A 16,315-nucleotide genomic window follows, 5' to 3' on the forward strand; every position below is an offset into this window, starting at 1 on the left:
ACGCAAATTTACTAAATCTCCGTTTTGATCTACGATGCGTATGGAGAATGTGCTTATTTCATCACAGTTGATTGGCAAGTAAATATGATTATGTGGTGTCACATTCATTTTATATCCAAGAGGAACATTAATACTGAATTTATGTAACGTATGATTGGGTGTATTGTCTACATATGAACCACTAATGATGCTACTTTCCAAACGAATAGTATTAATTTTTAAAATATTGACAGTCTGATCTGATATATATGTTATTATTATTATTATTATTATAAAAGGTAGAGAAGTTTACAAAACTAGACTACCTTAATGAATAGCGATGGATACTGTGGCCTTCTGCTATGTGAGTTGTTGGTGCTTAAGTCATAAGGGATGATATATATACATGTTTTGTCTTAACTTAATATTTAATCGTTATCTATGTATTCTGTACATTATTTTTCTTAAATTAGGCAACTAGTCTTATTAAATGTTTATATTTAGATTCTGTGGTATAATTGTGTTGATTTTAGGAAAAGTAGTATTTTTTTAATGTTTTTTGGGTGTTGTAGTGGGGCGGTATTGCCACAAAAAGATGCCTCTTGATTGCAGAGAAAATGAAGTCGGGGGCGTCGTGAAGTGAGCCGTCAGCTTTATTCACTTCATGCAGAAAAACTTACTTAACTTAGCTTAGCATAAGAAAAAAGACGATCGCCGACGGCCGACCGCTGCAGTTGGACCCGAGAGAGCGAGAGTGCAAGATTTTGCAGAGAGGGGCGAGGGCGGATGCGCTCTTCAGCGCGGATGCGCTCTTCAGCGCGGATGCGCTCTTCAGCGCGGATGCGCTCTTCAGCGCGGATGCGCTCTTCAGCGTGGATGCGCTCTTCAGCATGGATGAGCGGCGGCACAACGGCCCCTCACCTAAACATCCCGCCCCCCTTGCAATCACACAGGTTGCAACAGCTCCCTCGTCGCTACGGTTGGTGACAGGCTCCGGACACGACCCATCCAAAAACGGTGCACTGGGACACCGGCAGCCCGACCTGGATCCGTTTTGGAACCCACGGTGGCCGAACAAACTTGTTCGTCCCCCTGGTAGTGGGCAGAAGGAAGCACGCTGCTAGCGATGCGTCGATGCAGCACGAGGGCGTACACGGGTCGATAAGGGCCCCCCGACTGCGTCCTGCGGGGTCCCTTGACGAGAGGCGAAAAGTTGCCTAGGCGCGGGAGACGCGGGCGGACGAGCGGTGGACGGCACCCGATCAGTGGCGGACGAAGGCCGTGGAGCACCTGAAGCTTGCCGGCCAGTGTCGGAAGAATGCTGAGAAGCGGCCGACGAGCGCCGGGAAGTCGATGGCCGTGGACCTGCTTGTGAGTTCGGCCGAGAAGCAACCGAACCGCGCCGGGAGTTGACGGACGACGGCTGAGCGCCAGCTGAGACACTCCGTGTACTGTCTCCCGCGCTCCGTGAACGGTGCTCCTCTTGACGCGTCTGGCGAGCCCGCGGCTTCTCCTCGAGGTGCAGCAGCGAGTGGTGATCCTGACCACACATTCTACAGCAGTCCTCACGCCGGCACGATCCGTCGGAGTGCTCGTGCCTGGCTGGAGCAATACCGGTTCACGAGAACCGCCCGGAGCCGCTTCTCGGCGCTGAGACGTAGAAAGCGCCGACATTGCTTCAAAGGTTGGCATCGGTAGGACTGTGTACCTCGAGTACATCTGCTCTCCAGTGACTGGGCGCTGCGTGGACGTGGCGACATCGTGCTGAATATGACTGGCGGAACTATGATGAAGAAATAAAACAGCGTTATCAGAATTGGTGTGAAGTTGAATTTGGAATTACGGGCAGAGCTACGAGACAGCACAATGGACAGGGACATTGGAACGGAAGAAACGCATAATTATTGTGGGCAGGCGGACGCGTCCATCGGAAGAAGGATGACCTTAGCAACGGGCCGCTTGACTAGCCCTCGCGCGGTGCGGATGTCGATCACGCGGACATGGCCATCGGATCCTGGTTACACCGCTTCAATCCTGCCTAATCGCCACTCATTGGACGGAAGGTTGTCCTCCGTGATGATAGTATAGATGATAGTATCCCCCTCTAGCTCGGGTTCGACCGTGACGAGAAGAGGATCTTCCACCAAAAAGTGCCCAGGTGTAAGAGCCATCAGATCAGCAGGGTCTTCGGACATTGGCGCGAGCGGCCGCGAATTTAGGCACGCCTCGATTCTCGCCAGGAGAGTAGCCAGCTCCTCAAAGGTGTATTTCCGTGTGGCGGTGGACTTGTAGAACAAGGTCTTGAAGCTCTTAACGCCTGCCTCCCACAGGCCCCCATGTGGGGGGCTCCCGGAGGAATGAAATGCCAGAGAAGCTGCTGGTGACTGTAGGTACCTGTCACAGCCCCTTTTAGGCTCTAGAGAAAATCGCGAGATAGTAGGGCAGCTGCCCCCACAAAGGTCTTCCCGTTGTCCGACTGCACTTGACGGGGCATCCTCTCTGGGACACGAATCGAGCGAAAGCAGCCAGAAATTTCTCCGTCGTAAGGTCCGACTTAGGCTCTAAATGGATAGCCTTAGTGGAGAAGCACACAAACACCAACACACACCCCTTTGTGATGAGGCAGGCTCGCCCCGTATAGTTCTTCATCTCGAAAGGACCGGCATAAGCCACACCTGTGTACGTGAATGGGCGCGAGAAGGACGTCCGTTCCTTCGGTAGCTCTCCCATGAGTTGCGTCTGCAACTTCTTCTTGTGGATGACACATACTTTACAAGCATAGACGTCGGACTTGACCAAATTCCTCACCCTTGGAATCCAGAATTTGGCCTGAATCAGGCGGATCATCAGCTAATTGCCACCGTGCAGCGTGATGCGATGCGTAAATTGAACAAGGAGTCGAGACAGATTGCAGTCGTATGGAAGGATTATCGGATGCCGTTCGACATATTGGAGAAGTTCAGAGGACGTGACCCGGCCGCAGGCTCTCATAAGGCCTTGCGAATCCATGAAGGGGTTCAGATTTTGAATCGGACTGGATGCTGATACTGGACGCTTTTCGCTTAAGCAGCCCATTTCAGAGACGAAGTGTCTGCGCTGAGTGACGGAAACTAGAAGACGTTCAGCCGACGTAATCTCATTAGCTGTCAGGTGCTCTTTGAATGGAGAGCGTATCTTCGACAAACATAGGCAAGGACTCGTAGTGCCTTGTCAAGTGTGGAGAAACGTTCAAGGAGATCTTCGGGGGGCGCCTTCGCGACATGGACCTTGACTGCTCGCTTCTCGAGTTCAGTCACGTGGCATCGTTGCCTTGAGTGGGCTACTCGCTGCGAGGTAGCCAACCAGGCCCGTGCCACCACAACTGGTTATCCGCAAGGTCTTGGAGAGCTACGCCCCGGCTGGCGAGGTCCGCAGGGTTCTGCTCGGAGCGGACATGTGCCCATTTCTGCACGTCGGTGAACTGGGCGATCTTGGCTACCCGGTTGGCCACGAACGTTGTCCACTGACACGCGGGCTTCTGCAGCCACGCGAGGACAATAGTCGAGTCCGTCCAACAGTATGGGGCAGATGCGTGCCCTGGCATCTTTGGCAGAACGGCGGTGGCCTAGCCGAGGGAGCGACACCGTCTTAACTGGGGCCACTCGAGTCTTTGCAGTCAGCAGGTTCATTATGACCGTAGATCCAACCTCGACGCGGACGTAAATTGCTGCGCCGAAGCGCCTTCTCTGAAGCGTCGCAGAACCCGTGGTGCTCGACCCTTAGGTGTGGTCGGAACGCGACCCATCGAGGAACACGAATCTGATCGAGCACCGAGTAATTCTTCAGGAAGTCAACCCATCGCTGACAGAAATCTTGAGGGAGGGCGTCGTCCCACCCCAGATCCAGAAGCCAAATGCCCTGCATGAACATTTTTGCCCGGACAATCAAAGGAGAACAATTTGGCAATTTGGGAGAGGACTTGGCGCTTTGTGAAGGACGAGCCGGAAGTCAACTCTGGCGGAACAAAAAAACTCATCGCTCGACGCTTCACAGCGCACGCCGAGTGTCTTGGCCGTGCTCTCTGCATCGATGTCGAGGAAATCAGCACGAAGGAGGTGGTCGCTCGGAATGTCGGCCAGGATCGCCTTGCTATTCGACGTCCATTTCCTCAGTGGAAACCCTGCCGACTCTAGGGCACCCTTTAGCTACCGAATCATCATTTGGGCTTCGGTTTTGGAGTCTGCCCCCGCATATAGATAAAATGCCGGATAAATTGGCTTGCCTGCGGGTAATTCAACTCTTCGTCGTCAGCGAGCTGCTGCAGGACACGGATCGCTAGGAACGGGGCACAATTGACACCGAAGGTGACCGTTTTTAATTCGTAGTCGCGGATCTCCCCATCGGGACTGCGAATCAAAATACGTTGGAGCGGAGTATGCCTGGGGTCTATCCAAATTTGCCGATCCATTTCTCGATGTCGGCGTTGAAGACAAACCTAAAGTATCGCCACTTTAGGATTTGAATCGTCAGGTCGGATTGTAAGACCGGGCCCGCGTAAAGAATGTCGTTCAGACTGGTCCCGTTCGCGGACGGGCTCGAAGCATTGAAGACTACCTTGGTGGTCGTGGTTTCGGGCTTGAAGACGGCATGATGTGGAAGATAGTAGGTAGCGGAACTGCTCGTGGGAGAGACCTCGGTCATGTGGCCTGAGTCGATGTATTCCTGTATTAGCGGGCCTTAAGGGGCGGATCCCTCTTCAGGTGCTGCTTATTTCGCAGGAACTGAGCAAGAGCAAAGAACCGTGAAGCCGATAGCTCGGAACCCTTCTGCTCAAGGTCGCGTAAGGGGAGCGTCACAACGTACTTGCCACACTCGTCTCTTTTCGTCGTCTGGACAAAATTGTGCTCGCAAACTGAATCCGATTCCGAATTGATCTGTGTGGGCACATCTTCATCTCCCAAAATTTGGTGAGAAGCTGATCCAGCGAGTCACCGAGGCTACGGGCAACTCGTGTGGAAAAAACGGACACGCTGCGAGGGTTGGCTGGGGATAATGGGCCTGTCAGCACCCATCCAAAAATGGTTTCCTGACCGAGAAGTGACCCGCAGATGTTAGCCCTGGAATTACCGAGGAGAATGGACGGAAGAATGTCAGCACACATCGACTTGGGAGCTCTCAAAGAAGTCGGGGTCCGCCAGGGGAATGTCGGGCAGCCCCTTGAGACGATCCCGCGGAATCGGATATGATGGCAGATTTCCTGCCAACTGCGGAAGAACGTAAGCCGCAGTCTCTAATTGTAGCCCGGGTCTAGAAGGCGACCGAATGGAGAAATGGCACAATTTAGTAGACTGCGCGGAAATGGTCTGATTAAGACCGGACACTTGGGCTTGAATAGTCCTGAAGGGAAGCTTGACAAGGTTGAACAGTCGTTCAGTTATGAACGTCGCTTCGGACCCTGAGTCACCAGTGCTCGTGCCTAAGCACGCATAAGCGGATAGGGTGGTTCTCCCTCGAACAGAGATCGCATCCCTTTTGGCCCGGAACCACTCGAGTCTCGTACGAATTGAGCCTCCATGCAGGGGCAGTAGGAAGTCCCGACCTTGGCGGAGATTGCCCGGAGCCACTAGGCCTGACGTCGCCGATGGCCTCCAGAGGGCCTTATTATGTACGGATTGCTCCCACATAGAAAGTGTGACTTTGGGGAGCTTTGAGGAAATCATAAATACCAGGAGACAATCCCAAGCCTCAACATTGATGGCGGACATTTCTAGGGCTGTCAGACAACTCTGAATGGTAAATTGCAGCTTCCTCAGCGCGACCCCGGAATCTTGAGAAATAGCCTGGAGGTTAAAAAGGATCTTCAATTAGCTATTGACCAATAGCCGCAGGTTCTTAAAACGGTGTGTGGACATTGACGGAAGCCTGAGTGGATTGGTAGGCAATTTTCTCTCGAGGCTGGGCAATACACCGGAGTAACGGTAGCTGAACTTTGATTCCAGCACTGCTGAGGTGGCCGAATTGTCGTTGGATACGTTGCTAGCCGAAGCAGCTCTCATAGCACTTCTCCACCTTCTCCCAGAGTGCCCGAATTTGGTCTCAATGGACTTCGCATATGTATTGGGAGCCTATTTCCGTTTCTGGGGCGCCCGGGGTATTTATGCTGGCCTCAAATTGGCTAATTCGATCTGTTGTGGCGATGAACTTTTTCAGCGCCACTTCGACCGCACTTTGAGCCATTTTTACAACGGAGCGAGTCTGCCTCTGTGAAGGATCGGGGATTGTATTGACGGATTCGTCACTCTTTGCCCTTTGAATGGCCCTGGTCGCCTTAGCCTTCAAAAGAGGCGTCCGCGGAGATGCGGATTAAGATCTGTCCATACTGATGGCTGGGATCGGACGCGGATTTTTGTCGTCTCCCGTGGGCATTCTCAAAAATCAATTCGCTGGTCAGCGCTTGTCGACTGACTTGCGCAATAGGGGCCTCGTTCGAAGCGGTGGCCGGTCACACTAAAGTGACGAGAACGGTGAGATCGCGGATGGATTGCGATCACAAGGAACTAGTGGGCACTAGCGGCGCCGATGTCGAAAGGAAGATCGTGTGCGGAACAAATCGAATGTGAAAAAAAACTTCAGGAACCAAAAAACAACCCAGAAGTAGACGAGGTTTGTTGAGATTGTAGGCGGATGTTTCCTGATGCGGAGTAGAAGCTGCGCTAGAGGCACGGAGAATGGACAAGTACTGAAGAAAACGTGCTCGTTTGGAAAAGAATTGATGACGATCTATATGTGTATATTGTATAAATGTGGCTCGTACGTAGATATTGAATTCCTAACTATTTTCGAAATTAATTGATTTTTTTTAATTTAGTGTTACGCAGCCGGGTATGCCGTCGGCACCCTGTTCGTAATTCACCCCAAAGGAAAAAAAACAGCACCAAAAAAAACACAATCACGGATTGTAAGTAGTAGGATTGTAGTAAAATGGCGGTTTTTTTTTAAAAAACAGATTTTTTTCAATTTAATTTTATCATGTATTTATTTCCTGAAATTGGAGGAAGAAAATATATGGCATGCATGCAAGTATAGGCGCGTGAGGCCTAGGTTGGCACAGTGGAGCGTTGATAAGTGGACTGTATAACTGGAGGAACAGAAAGCTGTGTGGTGTAAAAAAAAACACTGATTGGGAAAAAATATTACGCCAGCGACGGACTGTTAAATGAATTTAGGAATTTTTGGAACTAATTCACACCGGCTGGCCAATATTAATTATGCCTTATTTTTGTCACCACACAATTTCACTGTTCACTTGGTCAATTTTACGCGGATTAATTGCACTAAAAAAAAAATTATGGTTGTATGTGTGTATATTATATGTATGCACATATGCCTCGACCGTTGGCAAGCGAATAGCGGAAAAGCAAATAACGGGGAGGCCGAAAACGGCGAGGAATATGGCGGCACACAAAACGGAGTCGGATGGAAAAATTTGCAGAATTTGAAGACGAAGATGAGTAGAAAATCTCACACTGCCGTTGTGTCGGAAAACTCGGACTTGGAGTTGGCACGGAAGGAAAACAAAATCTTGCAGCAGTGTGAACGAAATTTAATGTTCGGACCACTGCTGAAGACCGGCAGAGAGACGGAGACGGAAAAAAATGTCGTACTTATCTTTTGGCGGAACACTGCCGGGAACTGCTGGTAGAAAAGGTATCCAGAATATCCAAAATATCCAAAATATCCGGAAAATCCGGCTGGAAGGACCAAAATGATGTAGTGGGGCGGTGTAGCCACAAGAAGATGCTTCTTGATTGCAAAGAAGATGAATTCGGGGGCGTCGTGGAGTGAGCCGTCAGCTTTATTCACTTCATACAGTAAAACTGATTTAACTTAGCTTAGCATAAGAAAAAAGACGATCGCCGACGGCCGACCGCTGCAGTTGGACCCGAGAGAGCGAGAGTGCAAGGAATCCAAATTAATTTTATTTTTGGGGCAAACTGTGTTAATAGTGATCTTATTTTATTTGGGTAAATATTATTATTGTTTGCATTTTTAATTGAGTCTATTGCTGCGAGGGAGTCTGAGCAGATTACATATTTGCCTCTTTTGTTTTTTATTATTTTGATAGCTTTGAGAATGGCGATGATTTCGGCTGTAAAATTAGAGGAGTATGGTGGTAGGATTCCACATATTAGGATGCTTGTTTCCGTTGTAATGGCGTATGTTATAATGTCGGTTATTTTTGACCCGTCAGTGAATATAAAGTTGTGTGATTTAAGGTTTGATTTAGTGTCTTCGTATATTTTCTGGTATATTTCTTTGGGTGTGTTGCTGTTTTTATGTAATCGTATGGATGTGTCTATAAGGTTGGGAAGGTCCCTCGGTGGCTTGAGTTTGTTTAGTTTTTGTGGTTCGAAAGGTATGTGCAGTTGTGCTTTTTGCAAATGTGGAGGTGTTGGCACTTTGATAGGGATAGGGATGCCCCGGAATATGAACCCCAGTTTTCTATGTCGTTTAGAAAGTTGCCTAGGTTAAAAGCTATTTTCTTTTTATTAAAGTCAATTATTAGAAAATAGTCATCAGCGTATGCATTAAATTTGATTTCCTTGTGTAACGATATTATATCGGACAATTTATAAAAGGCTATGAGGAATAGTATAACGGAGATTGGGGATCCTTGAGGGATTTCGTTGAATAAGGGTAGTGTGTTGGATTTGTGTTGACCGACACGAATTATTATTTTTCTGTTAAGCATACAATTTCGGACGTAATTTATTATTTTCGGCCCTGTTTTCCATTCCTGAAGTTAGTCGATTATAGAATACACACCTACTCGGTCGAAGGCTTTTGAAAAATCTAGAGTGACGAGTGAGCTGTCCTGGTGTGACTTCGATATGAGATAGTGTACGTAAAGTAGACTGTCCGAAGTCGATTTGCCTTTTTTAAATCCAAATTAATTTTTATTTAGCAGATTGTTGTAGGTTGCAAACCACCAAAGTCTTTTGGCTATGATCTTATCTAGTGTTTTTGCTAGGCAACAGTTGAGGGAGATGGGTCTGTAGGAGATGGTTTGAGTTTTGTCACTGTTTGGCTTCAGGATAGGAATTATAAGGCTAGTTTTGAGGGCTTGTGGTATGTGAGTATCGAATATTTTGTTAAATAGGGCTGTTATTCTGTTTTTTGTAGTATTGGAGCTATTTTTGATCCTTTGAGGGTTTGTAGTGCTGACGCTAGTTCGAGGTTTGAAATCTGTTTTTCTATGGATTGAGCTGATGGGGAGGGTGTGTAATCTACATTATTGTTCCTGTATTTGTTGTTTCGAAAATTTTCTGGGAAATTCATGTCGTGTGACAGGTTTGAAAAATGTTTAGCAAAGATATTGGCAATTTCGTTATTAGTTGTAGTTACTACGTTGTTGTCTGGGTTTGTTATGGCGTGGATTTGCTTAACTGGGTTAAGTCCGCAGAAGCGTCTTTATATATATTTTGTCTTATATATTTTGGATGAAGGGGTTGATGGTTGGATGGTTGAAGTAAAGGATCTAGAGGCTTCATTTTTACTATTTTTTAAGGTGAATCTAATTTTGCATTTTTATGTCTGTAGTCTTTGATGTTTTCTAGTGTTATATGGCGGTTGAGTGTTTTCCACGCTTTTTGTTTTTCTTTTTGTAGCTGGTCGAGATTTTTGTTCCACCATGGAACTCTGTAGGGGTGGGTATTTGATGAGGTTTGTGGGATGGAAAGGTTTGCGCTAGATAGGATGAATCTGTTAATTTGGGCTGGTTGGGTATTTTTCGTTTGATTGTTGCCTAAATAAGTTGAATTTTTCCCAGTTGGCCTCTTTTAGCTTAAAGAAGGGTATGTTGAATTTTTGTATATTAGTTGATGGAAATAGGGTGATGATAATAGGAAAATGATCGCTACCATGAAGGTCGTTCAGTATTTCCCACTTAGTGTGGGGGGGGTGGTCAAAAATTGGATAGCAGAGTGTGAGGTCTATGTCTGTGTAAGTATTGTGAGTTGAAAAATGAGTGGGAGATTTGTCGTTCAGTAAAATAAGGTGTGCATTGTCAATAAATCTTTGAGTTATTTTTCCTCGTGTGTTTGTTGTTGGTGAGCCCCAGGAAGGATGCCATCCATTGAAATCCCCTATAATTAGTGGGGGTGCTTTTTTTTTTTTTTTTTTTTGATTAGTGGTGGTTTAAAGCCTCGAAAGCCAACTCGGAGCTGGGTTAGCTTGCCGAAGTCTGGGACTCTAACCCAGTAAAAACTCCACCCTCCCCGCTTCCCCGGCGGTACTGCCGTTAGGTATTACTTCGCCGGGGGGGAATGCCCTTAGGGCTCTCTAGGATTCTATCCTATTGGAATTTCGCAGTCTTTCTGCGTTGCGCAGTTTTTTGAGTACTATTGTGGCCATGTTGCTTACAGCGGACCAATTTACTTCAGATTCAAGCATAATTTCCACCAGGTTAAAAGCGGCTGGCGTCCTCCCAACCCTTATGCTCAGATCTAGACGTTCGTTTTTAAATCTCGGACAGACAAAAAACACATGTTCTGCGTCTTCGTTATCCGACTCGTAGAGTGGGCAGTGCGGATAGCGTTCATGCTTAAACCTATTCAGATAGTATTTAGAGCATCCGTGTCCTGTCAGAAGTTGCGTTAAGTAGTAGTCCACATGTCCATGCTTACGTCCCAGCCATCTCTGCAGATCTGGGATGAGCTTATACGTCCATCGTCCTTTGCTACTATTTACCCACCTCTCTTGCCACTTAGAGATGGTGAGTTCTCTGCATCTTTTGCGTAGGGATTCAGCGGTGGCGACCCCTGTGCTCCTGCGCGGATATTAGCAGATTCCTTTGCTAACAGATCAAACGGTATGATTCCTGCTATTACCATTGCCGCGTCATAGGATACCCTGCGGAAGGCACAGCATACCCGCAGGGCACACAATCTCTGTACAGAGTTGCCATCCTGCCTGTGGCTTCCATTTTTCGTGGCTCGGGCCCATATGGGAGCAGCATACATCAGCGTCGATGTGACAACGCTAACAAGCAATCTGCGTCCTGGTTGCCTCGGTCCCCGGGTGTTCGCCATGATTCGCGAAATCGCCGCCGCCGTTCTACCTGCCTTCCCACTGGCGTAGGCTAAATGGTCTTTAAAGGAAAGCCGGTGGTCGATCATGACTCCTAGGTACTTTAGACTTGGGCTTGACTTGATTATTGCTTCTCCGATTCGTATCGTAGCTATTACTATTAGGACTGCCTCGGTCTTGTGCGCTGCCAGGGCAAGACCGTTGTCGTCGAGCCATGCGCTTGCTCGTTTCCCAGCTTCGTTGCAGATTTCCTCCGCTTCTGGGAGTTTTTTAGCCGTTACCACTATGGTTACGTCATCCGCAAAGCCAATCAGTTGTGCCCCTTCCGGCATCACGATCCTAAGAATCCCATCGTACATGACGTTCCACAACAGAGGGCCAGGGACTGATCCATGGGAAACTCCCCCGGTGACCATGTGAGTTGCCTGCCCGGATTCTGTTTCGTACAGTAGCAGGCGGTCTTCGAAATAGCTCGATATTATATTCTGTATATACGCTGGGACGCTTAGGTTCCTCAGTGCATTTAGTGTATGATGCCAGCTAGCCGAGTTGAATGCATTTTTAACATCCAGAGTTGCCGCTATGCAATACTGCTTACTGCCGTACAACCACCTTTTTCCCTCAATGGCCTTATCAGCGATTTCGCGCAGTTTGTCGACGGCGTCGATGGTTGATAGCCCCTTTCGAAAGCCATACTGCATCTCGGAGAGGCCGTTGGTCTGGCAAGGGCACCCTCCAGCCGGGAGTGGATTATTCTTTCCAGAATTTTTCCCACCGTATCCAGCATACATAGCGGCCTGTACGAGGAAGGTTCCTCCACCGGTTTGTCCCCCTTTGGTATGAGTACCAACCGCTCTGTTTTCCAGCGCCTGGGGAACACACCTTCTTTTAGGCAAGCGTTATACATATCAACGTACTCTTTTGTATTTGCCCTAATTGCAATTTTGAGGACTTTATTCGGAACTCCATCTGGTCCCGGTGCCTTGTCATCCAATATTTTCTCTAGTATTCCGAGGACTTTTTCGGCACTTGTGGGCTTTATGCTCGCTATATTCCCGGTAGGTGGCGTTCGCACCGTGCTCACTTGCACAGGGAATAGTGTTTCCACTATCCTTCTTAGACTGGCTGGGCATGTCGGCGGTGGCCTGCTGTATACCCGAAGCCGCTTAGTGGCGAGTTTATATGCGAATCCCCATGGGTTGGAGTCTATTTCATCACATATCATGTTAAAGCACCTATGTTTGCTCTCTTTTATTGCGTTATCAAGGGCTCGTCTTCTTTCCCTGTAATCAATCTGTAGGGTCTCAAATTCGGGCCTTCCTCTTGATCGTTGATACGCACGTCTTGCCCTGTGGCATTCGTTTCTGACTTCCGCAATGTCACGATTCCACCAGTATGCGGGTTTTCTTTTTGAAGGGTTTTTCCTCTTTTTCTGCATAGATGCGTCGCAGGCTAGCCTGGTATAGTCCGCTATGTGGGTTGCCCTTTCTTCAGCCGAGCCGCTTGTAGCGAGGTCGAACAACATCTGTATGATCTCCGCGTCTAGCGTTTCTACTTTGTACCCTGACACGGTTTTTGGAACTCGTGTTGGGCTATTTCTAGACTTTATCGTGCAGATGATTGCTGCATGGTCACTCCCCATGTAGATGTCACTAACCTCCCAGCTGCAGCCCGGTGCCAATCCAGCGCTCACAAATGTGAGGTCAATGATGGAATTGGTGCCGGCTCTGGAGAAGGTTGGTTTCGTTCCAGAGTTAAACAGTAGTAGGTCAAGTGCGGCGAAGCTCTGAAGTAGCGCTTTTCCCCTCGCGTTGGTCCGGGGTGATCCCCACTCCGAGGCCCATGCATTGAAATCTCCGGCAATTACGGTGGGACGGTTTTCCCGGGCGTCTTCTGCAATCTCTTCGAGCGCAGTTATTGCCTGAGGAAGGGTAAGGCTTGGGGGCAGGTAGCAGCTGTAGAAAGCTATACCATTCACATGATCCCTCACGAAACAGTTTCCGCTTTTCTTCCTGCTAATCTGGCGCAATCGGAAACGCAATTCCGCAGCTCCATATTGCCGATTTTTTGTTATTATTCGATAGCCATTCTCCGGAGTTTTTATTCCTGTTTTGCTCGCTTATGGGTGCCATGTCTACGTTTTGTTCGGTGGCACTTTGCTCTAGCAACGACTGGGCAACCTCGCAGTGGTTTAGGTTTATCTGCGGGAACTTCATTTGCCCCTGAGTCCTTGCATGGCCTTCTTGAAGTACGGGCATTTCCCACTCATTGTTGGGTGTTCGCAGTCTTTCTCCTTTTTGCGCTTGCAGAGCATGCAACAGGCCTTTGCTTTGCAGCCTCTGGCTTGGTGCTCCCTTCCGCGCGGCGCACGGCCTGTACAGCTTGTCCTAGCTCCTTCAGTTGAGGCTCTGTCCTAACTGTTTTCAGGATATCCGCATAGGATCCACCTGTGGAGGTTGCGATTACTATCGCATCGTTCCGTGGTGGTCGCACCTTGGGCTTCCGTGCCTTCTGTTTCACCTGTTTCCACTCTTCTGGTTTCTTCACAGGTTCTTGGGGATTGCTGGTGCTCTCTGCCATAGCATGTTTCCCCTTATTTCCTCCTTGGCTGGCTTCGTTTGCCGGCGCCTTATACATCGCCTTTTTTGCTGGAAGTGCTGTCGATTTCCAGGTTTCTTGCCCTCTGGGTCTCTTGCCGCTCGCGAGTACTTCTGCACAGGTTTTTTCCACAGCCTTCTTGGCTTTACCCTGCTCTTCGATCATGCTTTGTACCGCCGATAGGACTTCTCTCTGAAGGTAGTCAATTTCATCGACTATCTCCCTCATTGGATTGGTGATGGTCCTCCCAACACATCCCCTTGCTCCTCTTCCGCTTTCGGGCTGTCTTTTCCTGCTACTGGGGGGGTACTAGGCTGCTTGCCACTGCCCTCCACCTTATGTTCCGGCGATCTCGGCTGCACTTTTCCTTTACGGTGAGAGCTTGGATAAATAAGCGTAGCGATTTGAAAACGCGACCGCACTCAAAACTCTCTACTCTCTCTCTTCCTAGTGGGGGTGCTTGTTGTGTGTTAAATGGGTTTTGAAGTGTCTGGATAGTAATGTTTTTGGTGGAAGATATGTATGTTGAAGATATGTTTAATTTTAGTTTAGATTGTATATTTATGGTTATTGTTTCTAAGTCGTCTGTGGTGTTAGGGGTAGTGTGTTGAATTGACTTATGAACTAAAAGTGCTACGCCGCCAAATCTGTTGGTTGCTATGTTTGTTAATAGTTTGTAGTTTATTGGGATTGGTATATTATTAGTGTATTGAATGTTGGTTTCTTGGAGGGAAATTATATGCGGTGAATGTTTTTTGATGAGAATAAGGAGTTGGTTATAGTTATTTACATATCCTTTTAAATTCCAGTGAATTATTGTTAATGACAATTTAGTGAAGATGAAAGTTTGTAACTTAACTTTATTAGTAGTATTAACGGCTTAAGTTTAAGTCTTACCTAGGTTTTAAGGTTCTATATGGATTCGCTGTCGCTGTTGTTAGTAAGTTTGTTTTTGTTTAGCGCTTTGGTCTTAGTCTTAGATGCTTTAAGATTAGTGGTTAGGTTTTTAGACTTATCTTTATGGAAGATTTTTATTTTTAGTGAGTCTTACGGAGTAGTCATACGGAGATCTTGCGATGTGCATGGCGAGTGCCAGATCAACGGATGCCAGAGATTGAGCGGACGAAGGGCGAAGATGGCCGGAGTAACGATGTAGCTTCAGGCGCCACAACGGAGGAAACCAGCAGTCAGCAGTTTCCAGACGCAGACTGGACAGGAGGTCTTCGCCACGAGGTGGTTAGAGGGACCACGAAAGGCGCCAGCAGTCGGCTGTCCTCAGAAAAAGCCTGGAGAGAAAGGCCCCGCAGCCAGCGGATGCGCCGGTGCAGAGGAATTTAAGCATTGACGCCGAGGGAGGCCGACATTTGTTTCGTATACTGCCAGTAACGCTGTACGGAGCTGGTCGCCAGGTGGACGCATACGCGCTCTTGGATGAAGGATCCTCCGTCACGATAATCGACGACGAGCTACGGAGGGATCTGGGAGTGCAAGGCGAACATCGACAGCTGAACATCCAAAGGTTTGGATGACGGGCCAGAAGGGAGCCCACCAACTTGTTAGCCTGGAGATAAGTGGAGCTGGGAAGCCCACTCGCCACGCGTTGAGGAACGTGTACGCCGTTTCGAGCTTTCGGCTTTTGCCGATGCAGACGTTATGTCGACGAGATGTCCAGGGCGTGCATAAGGATGCGCGTCTGCCGATGAAGCCCTACAGCAACGTGGTGCCGAAGTTGCTAATCGGACTGGACCATGGTCATCTGGGATTGCCACTTAGGACAAGGCGGTTTGCCAGAGAGGGACCGTATGCGGCCGCAACCGAGCTTGGGTGGGTTGTGTTCGGGCCAGTAAGTGGACAGTCAACTACGCCGTCACCGAGGTCCTGCCTTCTAGCCGTGTCAATGGACGACACAATGGAAAAGATGGTGGAGGACTACTTCGACATGGAAAGCTTTGGTGTGAAGCTCGCGCCACCGGTCGCAGACAGCGACGACGCGCGGGCCCAAATGATCCTCAAAGACATCACGATGAAAGTGGGGCGTCGCTACCAGACGGGATTACTCTGGACGACCACGATGTGCTACCATGGAGCTAGGAGATGGCGCACAGACGGCTGATCAACGTCGAAAAAAAGTTGAAGCGCAACGGGCAGTTGGTGCTGGAATACGATCGGATCATCAAGGATTACGTATCCAAAGGATATGCAAGGAACAAGCAGCCCGATGAGGTCGAGGGGAAATGCGACAAGATATGGTATTCGCCACATTTTGGTGTCGAAAAGCCGAACAAGCTCGGTAAGGTCTGACTTGTGTTTGATGCTGCAGCCATGGTTGGAGGAACCTCGCTAAATTCGGCACTGGACAAAGTTCTCAGCACTACAAGCCCTTGCCCTTGCCTGCTTTTCCAACGATTCCTTTGGAGAGACGGTAACATCGATCGAGACCCGGATGTGTACGAGATAAACGTAATGACGTTTGGAGCAGCCTGCTTGCTGAGTACTGCGCATTACGTGAAGACGGTGAATGCCCTGAAGTTTACGGATTCAGATCCGAGGGCAGTCAAGTCCATCATCGACCACCATTACGTCGATGACTATGTGGACAGTTTCGCAACGGAGAACAAAGCTATTGAGGTATCTACTCGAGTGAAGGAGATACATGCGGAGGCTGAATTCG

The sequence above is a fragment of the Drosophila eugracilis genome, unplaced genomic scaffold (assembly GCF_018153835.1).
Source record: "Drosophila eugracilis isolate 14026-0451.02 unplaced genomic scaffold, ASM1815383v1 contig_2164, whole genome shotgun sequence".
NCBI classification, from domain to species: domain Eukaryota; kingdom Metazoa; phylum Arthropoda; class Insecta; order Diptera; family Drosophilidae; genus Drosophila; species Drosophila eugracilis.